Genomic DNA, 21,734 nt, shown 5'->3' with positions numbered 1-21,734 from the left:
TGTGTGTGTGTGTGTGTGTGTGTGTGTGTGTGTGTGTGTGTGTGTGTACGCCACCGTGGTTCTTAGAACAGCTTAGACAGATGGGGAAATTTGAATAATGTCCTTCCACTCTTTAAAAGCACCTTACGAGGCAGAACACTTGTCACCCTGGTAAATTTTTCACTCTCCCTCACATTTGGACTCGGTTTGACATCCCCTTTATTTTGGTTTCATGCTCTTCCACACGGCTTCTTAACGATGCAATGTTATACACATGAGCAGAAGAAAAAAAACTGTAGATTCTATTTGTGACCTCACCTACACGGAATCTAAAATAACATCTGTAGCCTTTATGTAGCTTCATTTCTCACTCATCCAATGAGAGCACACACTGCACATAAAATGTGAAGCACGTTAGTGTCTACCACCTGGAAGTTATATGGGAGACTGTGAATATTGTGGATTTACATCAATGCTTTTGGAATTACAATGACTACAGAAATCATCTAGAGCAATGGTTCTCAAACTGTGAGTTGAGATCCCTTTAGGGGGTTCCATATCAGATACCCTGCCCATCAGATATTCACATTATGACTCATAACAGTAACGAAATTACAGTTATGAAGTAGCAATGAAGTCATTTTATGGTTGAGGGTCACCACACATGAGGAACTGTGATCAAGGGATAAAGCATTAGGAAGATTGAGAACCTCTGACCTTGAGCTAGATGAAATGCAGATTCCCCAAACACTATGGCTCTTTAGGAAAGAGAAGGCATTCGGGAACCTTCCTTTAGAATTATAAATCACATGGTTCAGCCCTTCTCATGAGTTCTGATCCCTGTACAAGTACTTTTCGTATTAGTTGCTTTTCTGATGCCATGATAAAACACCATAGTCAAAAGAGACTTATGGAAGAGTTTATTTTGGATTATGGTTCCCGGGGGTAAAAGAGTCCATTATAATAAAGATGCAGGGCAGCAAGCCACAGGCATGGTAGCCAGAGCAGGAGGCTGAGAGTTCAGATCCTCAAATGCAAGCAAGAGACAAAGAGCGTGCAAGGCTTCCAACTGGAAGCTCATCCCAAGTGACACCCCTCTTCCACCAAGGCCACACCTCCTAACCCTCCCCAAATAGCATTCACCAACTGTTAACAAGTAGTGTTGAAAAGTCTCCTGATTTATTCTTCTCAGTTCCAGGATTCTTTCAAAAGAAGTTGAACAAAATAACCACTAAGCAAGTGTTTTTTTTAGTTTTTAGTAGGTTTTGTTCTGGTTTGGATTTCAGTGCTGGGCATCAGGGATCTAACCTAAACCTTGTGTGTGTGTGTACATACTAGGCCATTTGAGTAACCAGATCCATAGGCCCATGTGAGAAAAAGGCCCTTAGATAAGACCACCATGCAATGCTCCAAAGAGATGCCTTAACACCACCTACCCTGGCTCTAGATGTGGAACTTGCTTTCCTTTTAGAGGCAAAATGCACACATAGCCTTGGTGGTGTCTATTCTTTTCTTCATCCAGCAGCCAACTCACATTTCCTCTAATGCCAGGACATATGACTACACTTCTTGAAGGCTGCATTTTGGGAATGTTGGAGTCACAGAACCATAAAGTATCTTCTTTCTCCACATCAAGAGTGCATCTGACACAGTGTGTGAGTGCCACGAGGGACTAACTAGACTGAGTTCCAGGACAAGGATGTCCCAGCCTCTAGGCTAAGGAAGGGCTGGATAACACTTTCTGGAACTTCTAAACAATTTATTTATCTAGTAATTCACATGAATACCACAAGGATAATATGAGATAGATCTGAAAGCCCCTAAAAGGTACCCAAATTGTTGAACATGATAAGGGGTACAGACCCTTAGTTCATGGCTCCTTCTGCCCTTCATGCTTCATTTTGTTTCTTCAGTAGATTAGCTTGATTTCACTGTGAGAAGCAGAAAGCCTTAGACAGAATTATCTCAAAGGACACGTGATCTGCATATTATAATAAAAGGTCAGGTCTGGTTCTCTAGGAAATCAGAGGTCTCTCAACTTTGTCAACAGTGCATGGCCTCAGACTCACAATCCAAAATGGCTAACAGACTCCAAGCAGGAAGACAGAGGAAAGGATGGTAGAAAAATGGAGGCAGAAACACCTCCCACTGTCTCTTAAGAAGTTCATCAGTCCTTCCACATTTCTGCCAATAGCTAGGGACCAAAAGTAGGCACTAGGGAGTTCAGAAAATGGGTTTGCCATGCAAGAGACTGTAACTCCAGAGAAAGGCTGTGGTTTTGTCACCAAAGAAGAAGAGGACAGAGAGTAGAGGCTTGCTAACAGGCTACCATCATACTTTCAAATCACAAAGAACACTAGAATATGAGACAAGGATAACCAATGCTGACTGCAGGTCAGAGAACATCATGGATGATATGCTGAAAACTCAAGAAGCTGAAACAAGAAACCAAATCAGAGACAATGTCAGAGGAAAGCATGAGGGAAGGAGAGAAGCCGGCAATGAACTTAAAATCATTTATCCAGGTATGAGGACTTATGCCTAAAACCCCAGAGCTCAGGCAGCTGAAACTGCAAATTCACGGCAGCAAATGTCAGAACAGGCTTACAAAGTGAGTCCATGTGTAAACACCTCCCGACACACACATAAAAAAATTTATTTAGAACTTTCTAGATACTGAACCCTAAACCTATGGGAATTAAAGGATAATAACAATACAGAAAGCCAGCAGTTCGGAATAGAACCCAGAAGTGGTATCAGGCATATGTGTGAAGAAGGATGGGTCATCCAATACTTTGATAACAAAGGACTGTTCTATTTGGGGGTAATGTAGATTCGATAGCTTCTTGTCCTAGCTTAAGTATTATAGAAACAGAGCCTGAAGCAAGGCTTATGTGTTCAAGTCCACCAAGAGCTTTGGTTTCAGGGAAATTCAGGTGGAAGAAAAGAGAAGTGAAGTAAGGATGATGCAAAGCCAACACGAAATAATGGAGACTGGCTAGGACTTCATGAGTCAACACATCCAGTCATGACTAAGCAACACACACACACACACACACACACACACACACACACACGAAAGCGCTGTCTCTGAGTACTTTGGAAGAGCTCACAAAAAGAGTCAGGGTGCTGCCTGCCTTCCTCTCTTACTCCTCCCTCATCATTATCCACACCTGTCTTTACTTCTGGGTTATGTTCTCAAGCCAAACCTACAACTGCTAAAGATGTCAGCTACATTCTTTCCTATTCTGGAGATGAAGGAGGGCCCTTCAGAGAATTGGGCTTACAATATGAGCCTGGCAGACAACATGAATACCAGTATGACAACCAGCCAAGGTAGGGAAGTGGTAGGTTCTAAGGAAGACAGGCTGAGTGAACCAAGGAATTTTGGGAGTTGGAATCAATACACAGGTACGCATTCTCCACAAAATGAAATGCTAAATGGATTAAATGTATCAGGGTTTTTAAAAGTTGTCCAAGAAAAGGTGGGAGAAAAAAAGTCCTACATATTCTTCTGTGAAGAAAAAGGCTTTTCTAAGTGTGACATGGATCCAAAATCATTAAGTGTTTTTTAATTAGCAAATTTGACTAAAACATCTTCCTGGCAAAAGACATAGATGTACATGCAAATATAATATTACACACAGAAAAAAGGCAATATTTGCATCACGTAAAACAAATTAAAGATAAGCAGTGGTAATATCTAAGGAGTCCCAATAAATCAGGAAGGGAAACTATGTGGAAGACTGATGAGTCTTAAAAACAGGGTCAAATGAAAGGGGAGTAGGTCCTCCGCTATCAGTGGACTTGGAAAGGGGCAGGGAGGAGACCAGGGAGGGAGTGTGGGGTTGGGGAGGGAATGAGGGAGCGGGATACAGCTGGGACACAGAGTTAACAAAATGTAACTAAAAAGAAAAATAAAATTAAAAAAAAAAAAGCCAGGGCTCAATCTACCAGATAACCATTTCTACAGTGGCCAGACTCCTGGAGGAAACTCAAATGAGGGATTGCACGGGGCCAGGGAGATACATTCCAGTGGACTTGATTGCTTTACAGTGTGAGAACGAATTTTCCAAAGTTCCACCAAATGAACTGAAAATTACCTGTTAGGCTTTCATTTCTGTAGCTTCAATTCATATGAGAAAGAAAGGAAGAAAGGAAGAAAGGAAGAAAGGAAGAAAGGAAGAAAGGAAGAAAGAAAGAAAGAAAGAAAGAAAGAAAGAAAGAAAGAAAGAAAGAAAGAAAGAAAGAAAGAAAGAAAGAAAGAAAGGAAGAAAGAGAAGGAAGGAAGGAAGGAAGGAAGGAAGGAAGGAAGGAAGGAAGGAAGGAAGGAAGGAAGGAAAAGTCTACTCCAGAGAATCTGAGATCTTCGAAAACTCCCAACCACTTTGGAAACCAATCAGGCGCTTTCTCAGACAAACAGGAATAGTGCTACCTCAAGACCCAGCTCTACCACTCCTAGGCACGTATTCAAAAGATGCTCAAGTATACAACAAGGACATTTGCTCAACCATGTTTGTAGCAGCTTTATTCATAATAGCCAGAATCTGGAAACAACCCAGATGTCCCTCAACTGGGGAATGGATATAGATATTGTGGTACATTTACACTATGGAATACTACTCAGCAATAAAAAACAAGGAAACCATGAGATCTGCAGGTAAATGGTGGGAACTAGAAAAGATCACCCTGAGTGAGATATCTCAGAAGAAGAAAGACACACATTGTATATACTCACTTATAAGTGGATATTAGACATATAATATAGGATAATCATGCTAAAATCTATACACCTAAGGAAGCTAAGCAAGAAGGAGGTCCCTGGGTAAGATGCTCAATCTTCATTCAGAAAGGCAAATGAGAAGGACATCGGAAGAGGGAGAAAACAGGGAACAGGGCAGGAGCCTATCACAGAAGGCCTCTGAAAGACTTCACCCAGCAGGATATCAAAACATATGCTGAGAGTCATAAACAAACTTTGGGCAGAGTCCAGGAAATCTTATGAAAGAAGGGGGAGATAAAAAGACCTGAAGGGAACAGGAGTTCCACAAAGGGAGCAAGAGAACCAAAAAATCTGAGCACAGGGGTCTTTTCTGAGACTGATACTCCAAACAAGGACCATTCATGGAGATAACCTAGAACCCCTGCACAAAAGTAGCCCAAGGCAGCTTAGTATCCAAGAGGGTTCCCCCAATAATAGGACCAGGGACCAACTCTGACATGAACTCATGGGCTGGCTCTAGGATCACCTCCACCTGAGGGGGGAGTAGCCTTGCCAGGCCACAGAGAAAGACAAAGAAGCCAGTCCTGATGAGACCTGATAGACTATGGTCAGATGGAAGGGGAGGAAGACCTCCCCTATCACTGGACTGGGGGGGGGGGGTGCATAGAGAAGAAGAGGGAGGAAGGGTAGGATTGGGAGATGATGGGGTGGGAGCTACAGCTGGGATACAAAGTGAATAAACTGTAATTAATAAAATAAAATAAAAGTTAAAAAAAGAAAATTCCATTCAGATTGAATTCTAACTTATTTACACAATAGGCTTTTGCCTGGGCACCCCAACTTCATAAAATTCTGGTGTTGATTTAAATTTCTTCCTTTAAAAAAAATGCTACTAAGAATAAGTATAAGTATATATACCCATAACTCTAGCACTTGGGAAATGGAGGATCAAGGTAACCTTTGAACATACATAAGCTTGAGCTACATATGACTCCATCTCAAAAGTAACAGAAAAAAAAAGGGGGGGAAGGGTGCAGGTTTCTTTCTTTAAAAAAAATTATAGTAAAGCAGTATCAACCTACAGTAAAATAATATTACATTTGGGGCACTTTCTGAATCATTTTCTTAGCTATTATTTAACATGATCCTCATATTAACGTTATAAAGACAGTGAAGTTTTCTTTATATCCATTTGAAACACAGATTAGATAAAGAACAGATCTAATGCCTAAAATCTAATGACTAGGAAAACTACAGCAAAATTTTAAGAGTTCACTAGATGATCATATTTCATAATTTCTACTGAACAGTGTGTAAATAACGTGAATACAAAGGCCAAGGCAATGACTTGTTTTCAAAATCTGTATCTTTCTGGAGATTCATAATGGAGTTTGGCAGCTTCAAAAAGACAAAGTTGTTTGTATTCAACTTTCCATTAAGCAGCAATGGCTAACTAGCTGAATGCACTAAGAGAAGCTAGAATTTGCATCTAATGCCAAAGAGCCCAACCCTTTTCCTTTAATATATGAATTTGCTCCAGGGAACGAGTTCTGGGTATTAATTTCCATGGTCATTTTCCCTTCCTCCTTGAATCAGGGGAAGGAAAGCAGAGATGCTCCCAGGACAGGATGTCCTCAGCTTCAGATACAGACATCATCACCTGATGCTTACCAAACACGTGAAGGCTTCTTCGCCAAGCCCCAGGCACCAGGCACTATTGAATCTCTTGGTAGGATTCAAAATCCATCCAGGCTAGACATGTTTGTCTTCCAATTTTGGCCATGACTGATAAAAGGGAAAATGAGTGGCAAAGCCAGAACTGTGAAAAGAATTTAACACTTCTGAAAGCTTTGGATTTGATTTCTACTTGAGGCAGTAACTCAAAAGCTCAAGTAAAATACTACTTGATCTGTTTCATCTATATTTTACTTGAGCTGGGTCCAATAGTCCCAAGTTCAAAATAGCAATAACCAAGAAAGTTTCCCTGTAGGTCTCTACTCACTAAAATGGAATCGCAAAGAAGGCAGGGTTGTTCATCGGGTTTCTTTATTAGTTTGTCCCAAGTGCCTGGAATCCTGCTCAACAAGTGACTTATGATCAAATCTGGCCAAAAGCACTCTCTCCTCAAAGGATGGTATGTGGGCACAGCCCATGAAGGTGAGCAGTCTAACAAGTCAGAGGGCAACTGAGAAAGTCTTCAGGAAGCCAAGTAACTAAAAAGAGTCTGTCAATCAAAGTTTGTGTGCAACTTCTCAGAATTACTGTTGCACTGGGGACCTTTCTCCTGCCCTTGCAGTGCAGGACTTGTGGGGAGCAGAGGCCCCTATTTAGACATCCAGAGTTTTCATCTACAGAACAGGATTGACAACAGAAGCAGATTTGTCACACCCAGGCTACAAGCTTTCCTGGCACTTTGTCATTTAAAAACAGAACAAGCCCCTTCTTCGCACAACAGCATGGAACCAGAAAATGACTGTGCAAGCTGACCATGTAGAGGGGCCTAAACAATGTGCTGGAGAAACCACAGCAATTCCATCGCCTTAAAAAGTTTTTTTGAAACACTAAAAATCCTATAACTGTTGGTTTTAAACGTACAGGTAGTCAAAAAACTAATTCAGACCAATATTCGTTCAGTCCTATGTCATTTGAAACTTAGAAACGCTGAAAATTAAAATATATTATTTTTTTGCAAACACTTAAGGGTGGCTTGAACTGGGCTCACCTTCAAAGTGTGTAAAGTGAGCGTCTCTTCGAAGCCTTGACAAATCGTCATTTCAAGTTTGAGCCAGTTTCTAGCATTCTATCCTTCATACTTTCAGTGTTGTGAAATAACTCCAAGAGTTCCTTTAACATAAAGGCGTGTGTGTGTGTGTGTGCTGGTGTCACTTCCCGTTCACTTTCAGTATCTCCGTCATAGCCACTTCCCTCCCTTTACACAGCGAGTCCATCTCCACGAAGCTCCCAGCTGACTTTTTGGGGTGTCTAAAAGGGCAGGGTGTGACTCCCATTTGGGTCTGTTAATGGTAAATATTTATCTCAAACCTAAAATTCTCTTTTCTTTTTCCAGTAAGTAAAAGGCTGCCTCGCCACACTGTAACTAACTAACTAACTAACTAACTAACAGAAACTATAACTAACAGAAAGGCCTGAAGGGACTAGCCAGAGATCCCATCTGGTGTTCTACACTTCATCCAGGAATGTAAGAAAGTAGCTGTGGACGCTAGACAGTATCTTACTTGTAGTTGTCATGGGGAGCTGAGGAGAAGCCCTCACCATGGAGTGGCTGAAAGCTACTTATCATCTGCACTCGGACTATACTGACTGACACTAGCTTTGGCGTCTGCAGCCCTTTTAATCCATAATGGATAACACATGGAGCTCAGGAGTTATAAAAAAATAAAAGCACAGCATTCTTGTGCTTTAGTGTATAGATCTGAGGAAAATACCTTTTAAGTGAAATTGAACCAAACATCTGTCTGGCTCGCACTTGAAGAGTACAGAATGTACTGTACAAACTAATCAAATTTCATAGCCCTGCTGTGACCCTGCCATTTCCCAACAGCATGTCCCTCCCAGAGCTGCCACTTATTGGAAACTCATCTGTGACCGTTCTCTATACTGTTCAGATACTGTTCAGAAGAGAACGGAAGTATCACAGAGTGCGCTTGACTCAGAGCGTGAGAGAGCGGGAGACCTAGGTACACATTGCGCACCACGCCTTTCTCAGACTCTCCCATGCGCATGCGCAAATCTGCAACTCGGGGAAGGAAAGCATTGGCTCATTGCTCAAGTTGCACACAATGCATTTTGATTAAATTAATTCTTTTATCTGCACGTCCTCAGAAACACATAACAGATTTCATCTGGTGGAAGGGACTATCACTGTAATTTTACAGAGAACCAACATGATCTAGTGGCACAATGGGACACAAAACAAGAGCAACAATCCTGACCATGTGCACTTATTATCATAGAAAATCTGTAAGGGAGAACACAAAAACTACACTAGCTTCTCTTTTCACTTTTTTTTTAAATTTATTCACTTTACATCCCGATTGTAGCCTCCTCCTTCCTGTCCTCCCTCCCTCTTTACCCCTATCCTTTTCCCTAGTCCTGAGAAAGGGGAGCCATCCTCCCTACCAACTGACCCCAGCCTATCAAGTCTCATTGGGACTGCCTGAACCCTCCTTCTCTGTGGTACACCGGCTTCTTAAGGATGTGCTGTCATCAGATAGTCAACTCATCGGACCCTGTGGTATGCGCACAGACACATGTGTGAGGACGTAAAGCTGTTCCCAAGTGGAGATTGTACACTCAGCAAGGGTGTGAAGATGGTAGCGGGTGATGTGTTTCCGTGAGAGGTAGTCACCCACATGAAAGACAGTGTGCACCGGTGGGATTTACAGCTGGGACAGGCAACTGTTCTATAGGGGGGGTGGTAAATGTATGACCTCAAGACTAGATTCTAATTTTTCCTATCACTGCTGTATCTGCAACCAAGAGTAGGCTCAGGCTACAGAACAGGTGTGCCTCTGATGTCCTCTGCTGTGGTTAAAAAAAAAAAAAAAAAAAAAAAAAAAAAAAAAAAAAGTTTCATTGGACCCATGAAATCACCAATGCTGACTCTTGTCAGCAGATCCAAGAGATGATCAAAGATGGGCTGATCATCCTGAAGCCTTGACTGTCCATTTCCAGGCTCAATGTGGGGGAAAAACACATTTGCTTGACAGAAGGGCAGCCATATGGGCATAGGAAAACAGAAGGGTACTGCCAATGGTCGAATTCCCAAGCAGGGACTGGACGAGAAGGATGCGGATCTTAGGCCAGCTTCTCAGGAGATACCGTGAATCTAAGAAGATTGACAGCCATATATGTACCACAGCCTGTACCTGAAAGTCAAAGGGAATGTGTTCAAAAACAAGCTGATTCTCATGGAGCACATCCACAAGCTCAAGGCAGATAAGACCCCCACGAAGCTCCTGGCTGACCAAGTTGAGGCTCACAGCTCTAAGACCAAGGAAACATGAAAGCATGGGAGGAGTGCTTCCAGGCCAAGAAGGAGGAGATCATCAGACTCTGTTCAAGGAGAAAGAGAGCAAGAAATGAAGCTTCCCTCGTGTCTGTATGGCTGTGGCCTCACATGGATCAGTCACAAAAGTAAAACAAGCCTTTGTCTGTGGCCCTCTTGTTAGGAAAAAAATAAGAAATACATTCTAGATTTGAGGGTGTAGACAGTGAGACCTGTGTCTCCAGAGTTTGAGTGCTGAGTTTCATTAAAGCCCTATTTCTTACTTTAAAAGCATCACCCTAGAGCAGTAAGGCATGCACTTGGGGCTGTTTTGATAGTGGTGATTGTGGTCACGGTGGGGGGTGGTCAGCGGTAGTGGTGAATATGGTCGTGATGGTGATAGTTGTAGCTGTGGTCATAGTGTGGGGGCAGAGGTCATGAGAGTGGTGGTGGCAATAATGTGGTTCATGGTGGTCATGACTGTAGCTGGGGTAGCCATTTTCCTAGTAGCGGTCGTAGCAGTTGTTATCATGGTGGCCATCAGGCTTATGGGGGTGAGCGTGGTTATGGCTGTGGTTGTGGTAGTGTTGGCATTGTTGTAACAATAATCGTAAGTATAGTGGCAGTGGTTGTGGTGGTGGTAGAAGCTGTACTGTTCCTGGTGTTTGTGGTTACAGTGTTCATGGAAATAACGGTGATTCTGGTGATTGTGGTAGGCATGGTGGTAATGGTGTTTATAGTAAGTTGTGGCCTGGTAGTCATTCGGTGGTGGTGGTGATGGTCATGGAAGTGGTGGTGGTAATGGTGGTGACTGTGGTCATAGTGGCCATCATGGTAATGGCGGGCTATGGTTTGGCTTAGGTTTTGATTGTCTTTTCTAGGTGAGGTTGTGATTCAAACATGTTCTCGCTAGCCACAAAAACCCAGCCTTGCCCCAGAGTAGGAAAGGGAGATGGGGGAAAGGTAAAGAACTCCAACGTAGTCACACAACCTACTGTAGCCCAAGTAAGTCTAAGGCTAGACCCCATTCTCTCTCTGCTGTGTGTTCACTCCTTGCCTGTGTTTTGAGAGTGAAAGCAAAAGCCATCAGCTCTTACAAAACGCCTAGAATCTGTTGTTATAAGGCCTGGTGGCCTTCCCTTGACAGACACAGCTTTTCTTCACTGAACTGCTAACAGAGGAGAAAGCTGGGGAGAACCACCCAAGCTTTGGAGGGCTTCCAGAAGCTTTTCAGACCTTCTGGCCAGGAACTATGGACCCTGATCTTCCCAAGAGAGGTCACGCCAGAACACTTGCTCCCAGCTTCATTACAACACTGATTTGTCCACTTTAACACAGCTGCTCTTCTCCAGGACACGGCCCTTTCCAAGACACAGCCCTTTTCAGTACTCAGTCAAATCTTTGAGCTTCTGCACCCTAAAAAATAACCAGACTCTCCCCCACTGCCTGACTACACCAAGGACTTGGCTAATGTCTGTGGAATACGCAGTAGCAAGCAGAATGTCCCCGATGGCCCTGGGCTCCTTTTTTGGCTCTGTAATAAGCTAGGTTCCAGTCAGATGTGACCTGCCTTTTCTCTACTTTTCTTTTTCTCTCTTCCATTTTGGCTGTGGTTTGGTTTGGTTTGGTTTGGTTTGGTTTGGTTTGGTTTGGTTTGGTTTGGTTTGGTTTGGTTCGGTATTTTTAAGAGTTTATTTTTAAACTTACACACAGTAAAAGTAACTCTTTTTGGTGGACGTTTCTGAGTTGACAGGCGCTTGGTCATGAAAGCACCACTGCTGTCTGGATACAGATAATTCCTTCCTTCTGAAAACTTCATCTGTCTCACTCTCAACACATCTAGCCGCTACCGATGGCTCTCTGTCTCTGTAACTTGGCCTGTACTCAGTGTCATACAGATGAACTGATGTATAAGCATCCTTTTCAGTCCAGACCCTCTCACCTAGCACACAGCAATACATGAACAACCCATCACTGGAAAACATTTGGATTTGCCTTATAAAGTGATGATGAAGAATGTCCATACACATTTGCATGCAAGAAATTGTTAGGGTTTAGTATACAGCATGTAACAAACTGGGCTACACAAATGCCTTCATTTTGCCTTCTGAACCTTCATATGTTTCTCCGAGTGTAGGGGAGGCTTCCACATGAGAGTCACATAACTGGTGGGAGCAGCCACAGAGATCATTAACCTCAGGACCACTCCATGTCCAGAAAGAGCCAAGGGAGCAAGGTTAAATTACAGAAAAAGAAAATCTACAATGATGGTTCCAAACTTTGGGGAAACTACTAACTCCCTGGAGCTGGAGTTACAAGTGGCTGTGAGCTACGTGATATCAGTGCTGGGAACTGGACTCCAGTCCTCTTCAATGAATGGCAGCAAGCACTTTTAACTGCCTGCCACCTCTCCAGAATTCCACCTCTAACATCTTGAAGATGTCTTGGACACATACTGGAAGAAGTGAAGAAATAACATCCAAAAAAAATACATTTTGAAGTCTATCCTTAGACCCTAGGTAAGAACCATACCCGTCTCTTGTCCAAGCAGAAGAGACCTAACTCCTCTTCAAAAAAAAAAAAAAAAGTGTTGAAGAGTTTATGAGTGATTTTTTTTTCTAAGCCATACCATCCAACTGCACAGCCATCTCAACATACACAGGAGCAAAAGCATGTTGCTCTGTAAATGAGATCTGAGCTCAGGAACGAGTCTACACCATGTGATTTTGGGAATGTTTTGCCTCTCTGACCCTCTTTTCCCACAGACTGGAGTTTGGATCTGTTTGTTTTTGTTAGGGATGGAGCTGATGCTCACTCCGCTTCAGCTTCCCTAGCACTGGGATTATAGGCATCACCACCACACCCTGTTGGGAATTTGATCTGGAGTCTGTGGAGCTCTTTCCTCTTTTGGCTCCTGCGGTCCACAATTCTACCCAAGTGGAACAGAGCACTGATTGCTTTGGTCTCCCCTTTTTGGAGGCACCCACATGTGGCTTAGGCAGCCTATTTTAACAAGTTTTTCTCCCATTCATCTTTTTCCTGAACAATATCTCCATCAACACAGGTTTGGTTGTGTGAACTTCAGGCGAACATAGTCCCTGTTTGTTAAAGATAAACTGATGTGCCTTGATTGGCTTGTTGGATAATATGTGTGCATTGCATCTCCCCATGGGCCTCAGGAAGACTACAAGGGACTGAATTATTTACTTCATGTCCTGCCATGTTTTTTATAAGAAAGACGCAGAGAGACTCTCCCCCTCCCCCCCCCCCCACCAAATAACACTGGGTTTATGGACCACACCGAATCATGCGATTCCCGTTTTCTTCCTGTTGCTGGAATAGCTGGAGCCCAGCTGTGTTTCCCAAGCAGAGAAATCCTCCCTTAACTGTCAATGCAAAGGGCCTAGCTTTTCATTTGTCATCTTTCCCAAACTAAACTACAAACCTAAAACATCCCTCCCCAGATCGGAAACAAAATGACAGATGTCAACCTGTTGCGAAACCCTCGAACATTTTAGAGGCACACACCTACTGACACATCACAGAACAAGTCCTCTGATTCTCCCCTGACTGCGGCCCCAATAACTGTCCCTTGGCAGCTGTTACAGGGGCCCTCACATCCCGCTGATCTCACAGCTAGAAACTACACAGTCAAGCATCCGTCCTCTGGGGGGCTGCTGTAGCTGCAGCTGGAGGGCTTAGCAGCCTGGCCTGCCTTTAGGACTATGGGTTCTCTTTCTCTGTGCTCCAAAATTGGCCTTCGGTGCAAAGGCTCTCATTTCTACACTGGGCTTTGTTAGACAAGAAGCTGAAATGGAAACTCAGATGGAAGTTCAAATGGAAGAAGAAACAGAACCTCTGAGAAGAACCTAAGATCATGAATCTAGGATTTAAAAAAAGGAAAGAAAAGAAAAACCACTCCAGGAATATGGACTGCGGTAGGAACAGTTAGTCCACAGTAGAAGGTGATTGTGCTTGGATAGAATTCTGAGCTCTCGTGAGCGAAGTGGGGACTGCATTAGACACGGACTCACTTGCCAGATTTTTGATCACTTTCCCCTGGCAGGACTGCCTTGCCAGGCCACAGGGGAAGAGGACATGCTCAGTCCTGATGCAACTTAATGAGCTGGGCTAGATGGAGAAAAGAGCTCCCCTTTTCTGAAGAAAGGGGGAAAGGAAAAGGAGGGAGGGTGGAACTAGGAGGGGATGAAGGATGGGGCTACAACAAAGATGTAATGTGAATAAAAATAAAATAAATTCAAGCTAAAAGAAAAAAATCTAAGCTCAGTAGACTCACTTCCTGAGTCTATTTACCACCTTCCCCAGCCTCAGGCCTCTCTATGTCCTGATGCCTCCTCCAGGTCAATGTATATAGCTCACTTTCTCCTCCCGACTTGGTAAGAATTAAGGTGGTCCGCACAGAAGAACTAACTTGGGAATCTCCACAGGTTGAGAATCCTTCAAGTCCTACAGAAAGAAATGGAAAAAAAATAAAATAAAATGAAGTGTCATTCTCAAGGCCAAACAAGCATCAGGCCATATCTCTGGGACTGGAAACCCACTTTCATTCCTAACTTCTCCTCCCCACTCAGCTCCCAATGCCTTCCTGCTAGGGAAGTGGCTCAAGGCATGCCAGTTCCCACCCCAACTCCAGGCAGGGTCCTACACAATACACATAGAGCAAGCCAGAGAGCCAACTGGCCACACAATCAGTGAACAAACACTAAAATAAACAAGACCTTTTGCCCCACTAACACCTAAGTGAAAGATAGCATCTCCCATCAAGGATGAATATAGACAGCATCCTTTAGTTTGTGGGATCTACGACTATTACAAAATCTATAGGTGTTCTAACAATCTATTGTAGTTGCCACAGAAATTCCTGAATGTCATCTTTACACAACACTACATTGACATGACTTGAGTTACTAGACCCTCTGGCGGAGTTAATCTGATGCATCACTTAATAGAAACATCTATTACTATACTATACTTCTAAATGAGGAACTGACTTAATTAAATATTCCCCCTGGAAATCTTTATTTTTAAATTAAATGTCTTATTTTTAAATTAAAAAAAAAACAATCTAAACATCTGTATATGTCAAAAGGTCACAATAAAAAAAATGTTAAGAACTCTTCAGTTAGAAGAACATATGGAGTTGTATCTGTCAAGCCTTCCTGGGCTATTTAATCCCCACTGGTAGAGACAAACTCTGTTCAAATGCGTTCTACAGGAAAGGCAAGAAGTTCAAGAGTTCATTGGTTCAGCATGTCGCTCGCTCTTGCTTCAAGTTCCGTTTGGGGCCTGGGTGATGAATTTCCTGTAACTAGAACTGCTGCCTGCTCCCGAGTTCCTCTGTGACTCAGACCTTACCTTGCTACCGCGCCGTTGCTATGAGAAACTTCAGCGGTCTCCTGGAAGTGTGAACAGCCAAGGACTCTTACCCAATAAATCAAGCCTGCTGTTGTTTTAAACTTGTTTACTTCCACAGAAATTCCTGATGCCGAGTCTCCGCCAAGAGGCAATTCAACAGACATTTCATGTTGAATCATGAGATGACGGCAGGCCCTTCCTGGGTAAAATCCCAGTCTCTTGCGCAGGGCTAGGAGCTTTCTGCTTTATAGGTACAGTGACCTTATTTACCTTTTCTGTCCAATGCTCCCAAAGGTGGATGGCGATGTACAAAGTCTCACACAATGAATGGATAGGCGTGTCTTCCTCTCAGATAATATTGGAGGGTTACGATAATACCTAGAGGGAAAGATCAAGACAAGCTATAAAATTGCTTCTTAACTTTTCCTTTTTATTTATTTATTTATTTATTCATTGACATGCTTCTTAACTTTTAAATGAAAATGTGGTCTTGGTTAACCAAAACTGATATATATACATAATATTGTAATATTATATATTGTTAATATATTATATATTATAATATACTATATAACATAATACATATTATAAAATAATCCATGCTTTCTACATGCAAAAATCCTCTCCTGAACAACCATAGATTTGAGAGTCCTCTTATCTCTATAAAGATCTCCTTCTTCTCAGCAGTATCTTGCTAAACTCTGAAGATTCCTGGGGGACTGAGCAATGCCAAAAAGAGAATTTAAGTACATGCTCTTAATAAGAGTTGTTCAAACCCCAGAGGAGGCATCTCAGACTTTACACATTCTCTGCTAGCCTCTCGGAAATGATGTCATTGTCGGATTAACTTTTTTGAGTTCTTGAGAAATAAATAAGATGTGAATTGATTTGATTTCCTTTACCTTGAAATTCTTGTATTTGGCTCCAAGAGACACGACTGCTAAGTTCTTCGCTGTGGATCCCGAGTTCTACAGATGCTTGCTGTGATTTCTTGGCATGCGGTGGTGAGAGCCTGAAGTCCTGGATAGGGCTATCGTGCCTCATGGAGTCCTGCCTTAGTTCCTACTTCAGTCTCTATGCGCCTACAAACAACAACAACAACAACAAAACAAACCAACAAAATAGTTCTTCTCAAATCTGCCTTAAGCAATATGACAATATGGCATCAAGTGCTACTAAGAGTAAAGTTCCAAGCAGAACATTTCTCTGGGTTCCATCTTCATAAAGCCTGCTTACTTGAAAACCAAGGCATTTCCCACAGATACAGTCTCTGTTCTTTTGTTCATGTACCAGCCTTTTACAAATGCCTCTGTGCGATGAAACTGTAGTGAGTCATGGTGTGATGGTTAGTTTTTATTGCCATTCTGATACAGTGTAAGGAATGGGTGTCTCGGTGAGGAACTGTTTTGGTTGGCTTGGCCTGTGGTCTTCTCTGTGAGGATTTTCTTAGGTAGATTAATTAAGATGAAAAGATTCACCCTGAATTTGGGAGGCAAATCTGACCAAAAGGAAAAGGCCACCTGAGTATCAGCAAATATGTACTCGCTGTTCCTTGTCACTGATGATAGATGAATATAACCAGTTTCTTCAAGCTGCAGCTCTGACTTCCCTGCTGTGATGGGTGTGTGCTGGTTAGTTTTTGTCAACTAGACACGAGCCATCTGGGAAGAGGAAACCTCAGTTCACAAATTGCTTCCACCACGTTGGCCTATAGGCAAGTCTATGGGACCTTTTCTTGATTAGTAATTGATGTTGGAGGCTCCAAACCACTGTGGGTGGTGTCAGCCCTGGTCAAGTGGTCTGTAGCTATATTAGAAACAAAACCATGGAAAGCAAGCCAAAAAGCAACATCCTCCATAATTCCTGCCTCCTGGTTCCTGCTTCCTCTCCTGTCTTGACTTACCTCAGTGATGAACCATTACTTGTAAGCTAAACAAACCCTTTTGTCCCCAAGTTGGTTTTCCTCAATGTTTTATCATAGAAACAGAAAACAAACCAGGGCAGACTGTTGCCTGGAACTGTGTCCTAAAATAAATCCATTTTTTGTCACAGCAAGATAAATGAAACAAAATAGAGGCATGTCCTGACGGGGTAACACTTCTTCTGAAGCTTCTGGCCAGCTATTTTGGCATGCTAGAGAGCAAATGAGAGCCAACACGGCCGCATGTGTGCCACGGCATGCAGGCACCACACTCACACAAGAATGCACACATGCAGACACACACAAATAAATGTGTACGCGTGTTACGTAAATATGTGTGTATTATATTGCAGTGGTTGGCAAATAAGAAAACATAGTCTTAAGAATACATTAGTGGCGACCCTTTTATATCTTATGATTGCCAACCCAGGTAGTCTCTCAAGATCCCCTGTGATCTAAATCAGTAGTTCTTAAACCTGGCACATTAGGCTAACCTAGAGATTTTGTTTCATCTCCATTGTACACAGCCTATTAATTAAATCAGAGTATAGGGGCCCAGATATAAGCCATTTTTTTATAACTTTCTGGGTGATTAAAATGGATCTCCAAATTTGTGAAGCAAGCCCAGACGTCCCACTAGCCCCATGTACTGTCTGCCTCCTATAGACTGTAAGCAAACATGTCTTCTCCCTGAATTGTATGTTCTAGAGACCAGGATGCCCCAACATCTGGATAATCTAGTTTTCCAGTCTGTCATGTCTTTGAGTTCATCCTAAGCAGCCTACAAGATGCTAGGTGTTGATGGGAACGATAGCTGAAGTGCAAGGCTTCAGTAACCATAGTCAGGATCTTGTCACTCCCCAAAGTTATCTTCAATATTGTTCACATCCCAACTTCAGACATACATGCAGTATCTTTACAATGGATTGAAGTAGTCTGTCTACTACTGGAAAAGTACTATCCCAATTCATATCGGCAGTGCCAGGCTATTAAAGGAAGGTGCTCTAAGAAGACAAATCTTGTCTCTACCAAGCTTTCAAACTGCACAAAAGCAATCAAGGCCAGACATCTTCACCTTAACCGTAAGAAAATAACTTTCAGCGTATTTCCAATAGTTGAAGATGAAACACCAACTTGCAAAAAGAGCTGGGGAGTGTCTGTGGCTGCTTCCCACAGCCAGGTGGAGTGCTAGGTGGATGAGACTCAAGCTCTAGCCTCACTTCATTTGTTCTGAGGTCACAAGTGAGCCCTAACACTCAATTACCCATTCAGGATATGCTACACAGTTCAGAGGCTCTCTCCTGACCACCAACAGAAAGTAATCCACTCATCCTAAAATGCTTCCCTTAGGCAACACCAAGTCAGACAACCAGCCCTTTAGAGTTGAAGTTAAGTCACAGAAGACACTAGCATATAGCTTAAACTAAAGCAGAGAAAGTTCCAGGTTGACAAATCCTCATGTTTTAAAAATAATCTAAATAGCAACATAAAGCCAAGGGAGGTCATGAACTGAAAAACTGACAACAGGAAAAAAAAATGAAGTATCAGGCCACCTAAGCTACCAGCTCATGCGGAACCTTCATCAAGTCTCACAGCTGAAGAGAAATCCATCTTATGAGACTAATTCCCGGAGCATGGACCTAGATCCTTTTACCCTTCCGCTGATCCTCTCTCACAACTTAACTTCTCCCAAACACCTACTTCTCAGGAGCAGAATCACCCAAAAGATTCTCCTACTTGAAAACAAAACAAAAGCAAAACAAAACAAAACAAAGTGAAAGCAACTCTTTCTAAGTCTGCTCTGTCCCCTGTACCTTCCTAGTTCCTGCCCTGTGCCTTCATCCCCACCTATCTGTCCATCGCTTCACCCCCCCCAAGTCCCCAACAGCCTCTCTTACCTCTGCCCTCCATTCTCACTGCTCCACTTAAACCATTCTGTCAGAGATAAACAGCAAAGTCTCACATAAAAACAACAAGAAATTTTCATTCTCCATCTTAGATCTTGTAGCTCCATCTAGCATCTTGTATTGAAACCCTTACTTGTCCATCCTTACTTCATCTTTCCAGAATCCCCCTCCCCATCTATCATTTCTTCCTTCTCCTTTTGTCATCCCTCACACCTTTACCAACTTTAATTCACTGACTCTCCAGAGGTGTCTGTCCACTTCTCTCTCAGTCAAGTCCTCTTGGTAAACAAATCTCCATGAACTAAATGACAACCTTGTGCTGATAATTTCAAACTGATTTTCCAGAGCTTCTGGTCTGAATATAGAACTACATATACAACATCACCGGTAGACATAGACATCTCAAGTTTCCACATGGAATGCTTCTTTCCCTAGCCTGATCCTTTTTAATATTCTGCCTAAGTAAATATGATTACCAAATAACCATCTTCTCATGTTATAAAAGTAGACATCATCCTTGTCTTCCATCTTTCCTTCTTTCTGTGTTTTAGAATACCAAGTCCCAATTATTCTATTGGACAATGTCTTCAGTATACTGCTTCTTATGCTCACTGCCAACATTGAGTCTGTGCCCTCTCTTTCACACCACATCCCTGTCCCCCCAGCTTCCGGACACAAGCCCCTTGAGCCCATTTTGGACATTACCATTGGCTGATGTTTCTGAAGTGAAGTATTAGCCTACAAACACACTCCAAAACCTTCATGTATTCCTCACCCAGTACCTCAGAATAGAGACTTCAAACACTCCCTGATAAAAAGAACTTGAAAGGCAAATTTACAAGTTGGTCTTGGGGAGTTTTTTTTCTTCTGTTTTGTTTCGTTAAATTGATTTGTTTCTATTTATAAATTATGAGATGATGAGTTTTTCACTAAGTGTGTTAGGAAGCTAGTGGCCAATACCGTGTCATGGAGACTTTTGTCACTGTGCCAAAGGAAGTCAGTCATAAACACTGTTGGAAACAACACAGATGCTGCGGTGATAAGAGACCATTCCAAAGCTTAGAGAACAATCACTCCCATATCTCAAAAGAAATCAGACAGATTTCTATCTTCAGACCTCAGACACCAGCAAAAGCTAGAAGCAATGTCTTCTGTTTGTACCTGCTAAGAAAGGATGGCTGCAGGGGAGAAGTCTCAGGATGGCCTCTGTGACTACCAGCAGCATACAGTGCTGCCATTCCCAGACAGCTGCAGACGCAGACGGCCGAAGGCTAACTCACACACACGTGAGCTTAGCCTCCGAAGCAAGCTATTCCTCGAAAGTAAAGTCAGGGTCTCCAAAGCCTGTGTACATGTGAACGTATAGGCAAGCGGTGTGCCTGTGTGCATGTATGCCTTGTTGAGGGCTAAAATGATTGGGTGTGTTCCCTGCACATACACTTCTCACCATCGCTCTCACTTCTACAGCAGGAACATCGCTACACCATGCATTCTTTCAGGTAAAAAGTACTGAGTCCATCCGTTCATTTAGCCCTCAGCTTACATTATAGCTAATCTTCACATTTGCTCAGTAGCCATTTTCTCCATCTTACACAAAATTAAACAGAGGCCCTAAAAAATAAAAAAATAATATATGTATATAACAAGTTTCTGTGACGGGAAAGGGGGAAGCCTGGCACAGAACCTGGGCTGCTCCGATTCTGAAGACAACCTCTTTCCCCGCCACTTTCCTCAGTCATAAATCATCACATTTCTAGTCCTCGTTAGTAAAAAGAGAAATGTGGATGAGAAAGTGTCTGCTTTACGATAAACCACCCTGATAAAAATGATTCAGTGATTATTTTTGAGTTGTCAGAGCTGAAAATGTACAGATTCCACAGGGCGAAGAACCTGCCAAGTCCTGATTGCACAACCAAGGCACGGCAAGGAACCAAGGAGGCCCGACTGTGTGTTGGAAAAACCACAGATGTCGTCTGGGAAGGCTCAGAGGCCTGCTGTCAGATGGAGACAGTCTTGCTTCCGCCGGAACCTCAGCCTTATAAGGGCAAACTGAGTTCCTTCCTAGGCTGAATCAACCCAGTACATACTGCCTGTTCCCTTAGATCACTGAGATCCTACTGGCTGAGCATCATGGAAAAAATGCCACTGCTGGGCGGCGAGCTTAGTCCCCATCCTGAGCTGGCTCACAAACACCCACCTTGTAATAAAGCTGCTATGAGCCTCCCAATCGGGAGATGGGGGAGGCAAGACACTGGGGTCAAGGGTAGAAATACTTAAGTCCCCCCTGGGAAATTAGTCACACATCATGTCCCTTCCTCTCCATTTACAGCCATTTATTTGGGAGAAGAAAAAATAAAAACTCTAAGTAAATGAAAAGCAAAGTCCTTTCCATCCCAACATGTGTTCTGGAGTTCACAAGAAGACTTCTCCTTTGCTTTGGGGCATGCAGGCTGCCTGCTCGCAGCTGCGCCTCCAGTGAGCTAACCCAACAGTAAATGCTCACGACGGAGAAGGCTCCAGGGAACAGAATCAGCCATTTCTTTGCCCTGTTTCATCAGCCCTAGTGTCGATACACCAAAACTCTAGGAGGATAAAAGAGATTTTGATGCCTCCAAGAGGACTGATTCCAAGAATCCCCATTAAGTGGTGGTTAAGAAGCAAGGAAAGGGTCCTGCAAAGCAGAACAGGCTTCAGAAAGGGAATGTTCACACTCTGGCCAATTTACTTTCCTCACAAATATTGATTACACTCTGTGGATTATGGAAAATGTTTGGCTCAGCTGTTGTTATTTCAACTGCTCTCATTTTCAGCTACAAGAGT

The 21,734-nt window shown here is 42.8% G+C and overlaps 1 pseudogene; it reads left to right on the top strand.

Annotated features, from left to right (window-relative positions):
• Positions 1-2,386: 2,386 nt before the first annotated feature.
• On the top strand, positions 2,387-9,863 carry LOC129684621 (60S ribosomal protein L19-like; annotated as a pseudogene).
• Positions 9,864-21,734: the final 11,871 nt, after the last annotated feature.

This window comes from Psammomys obesus, unplaced genomic scaffold, assembly GCF_907164565.1.
Source record: "Psammomys obesus unplaced genomic scaffold, mPsaObe1.curated_primary_1811, whole genome shotgun sequence".
Lineage (NCBI taxonomy): Eukaryota > Metazoa > Chordata > Mammalia > Rodentia > Muridae > Psammomys > Psammomys obesus.
This window is presented reverse-complemented; position numbering and strand designations above follow the sequence as displayed.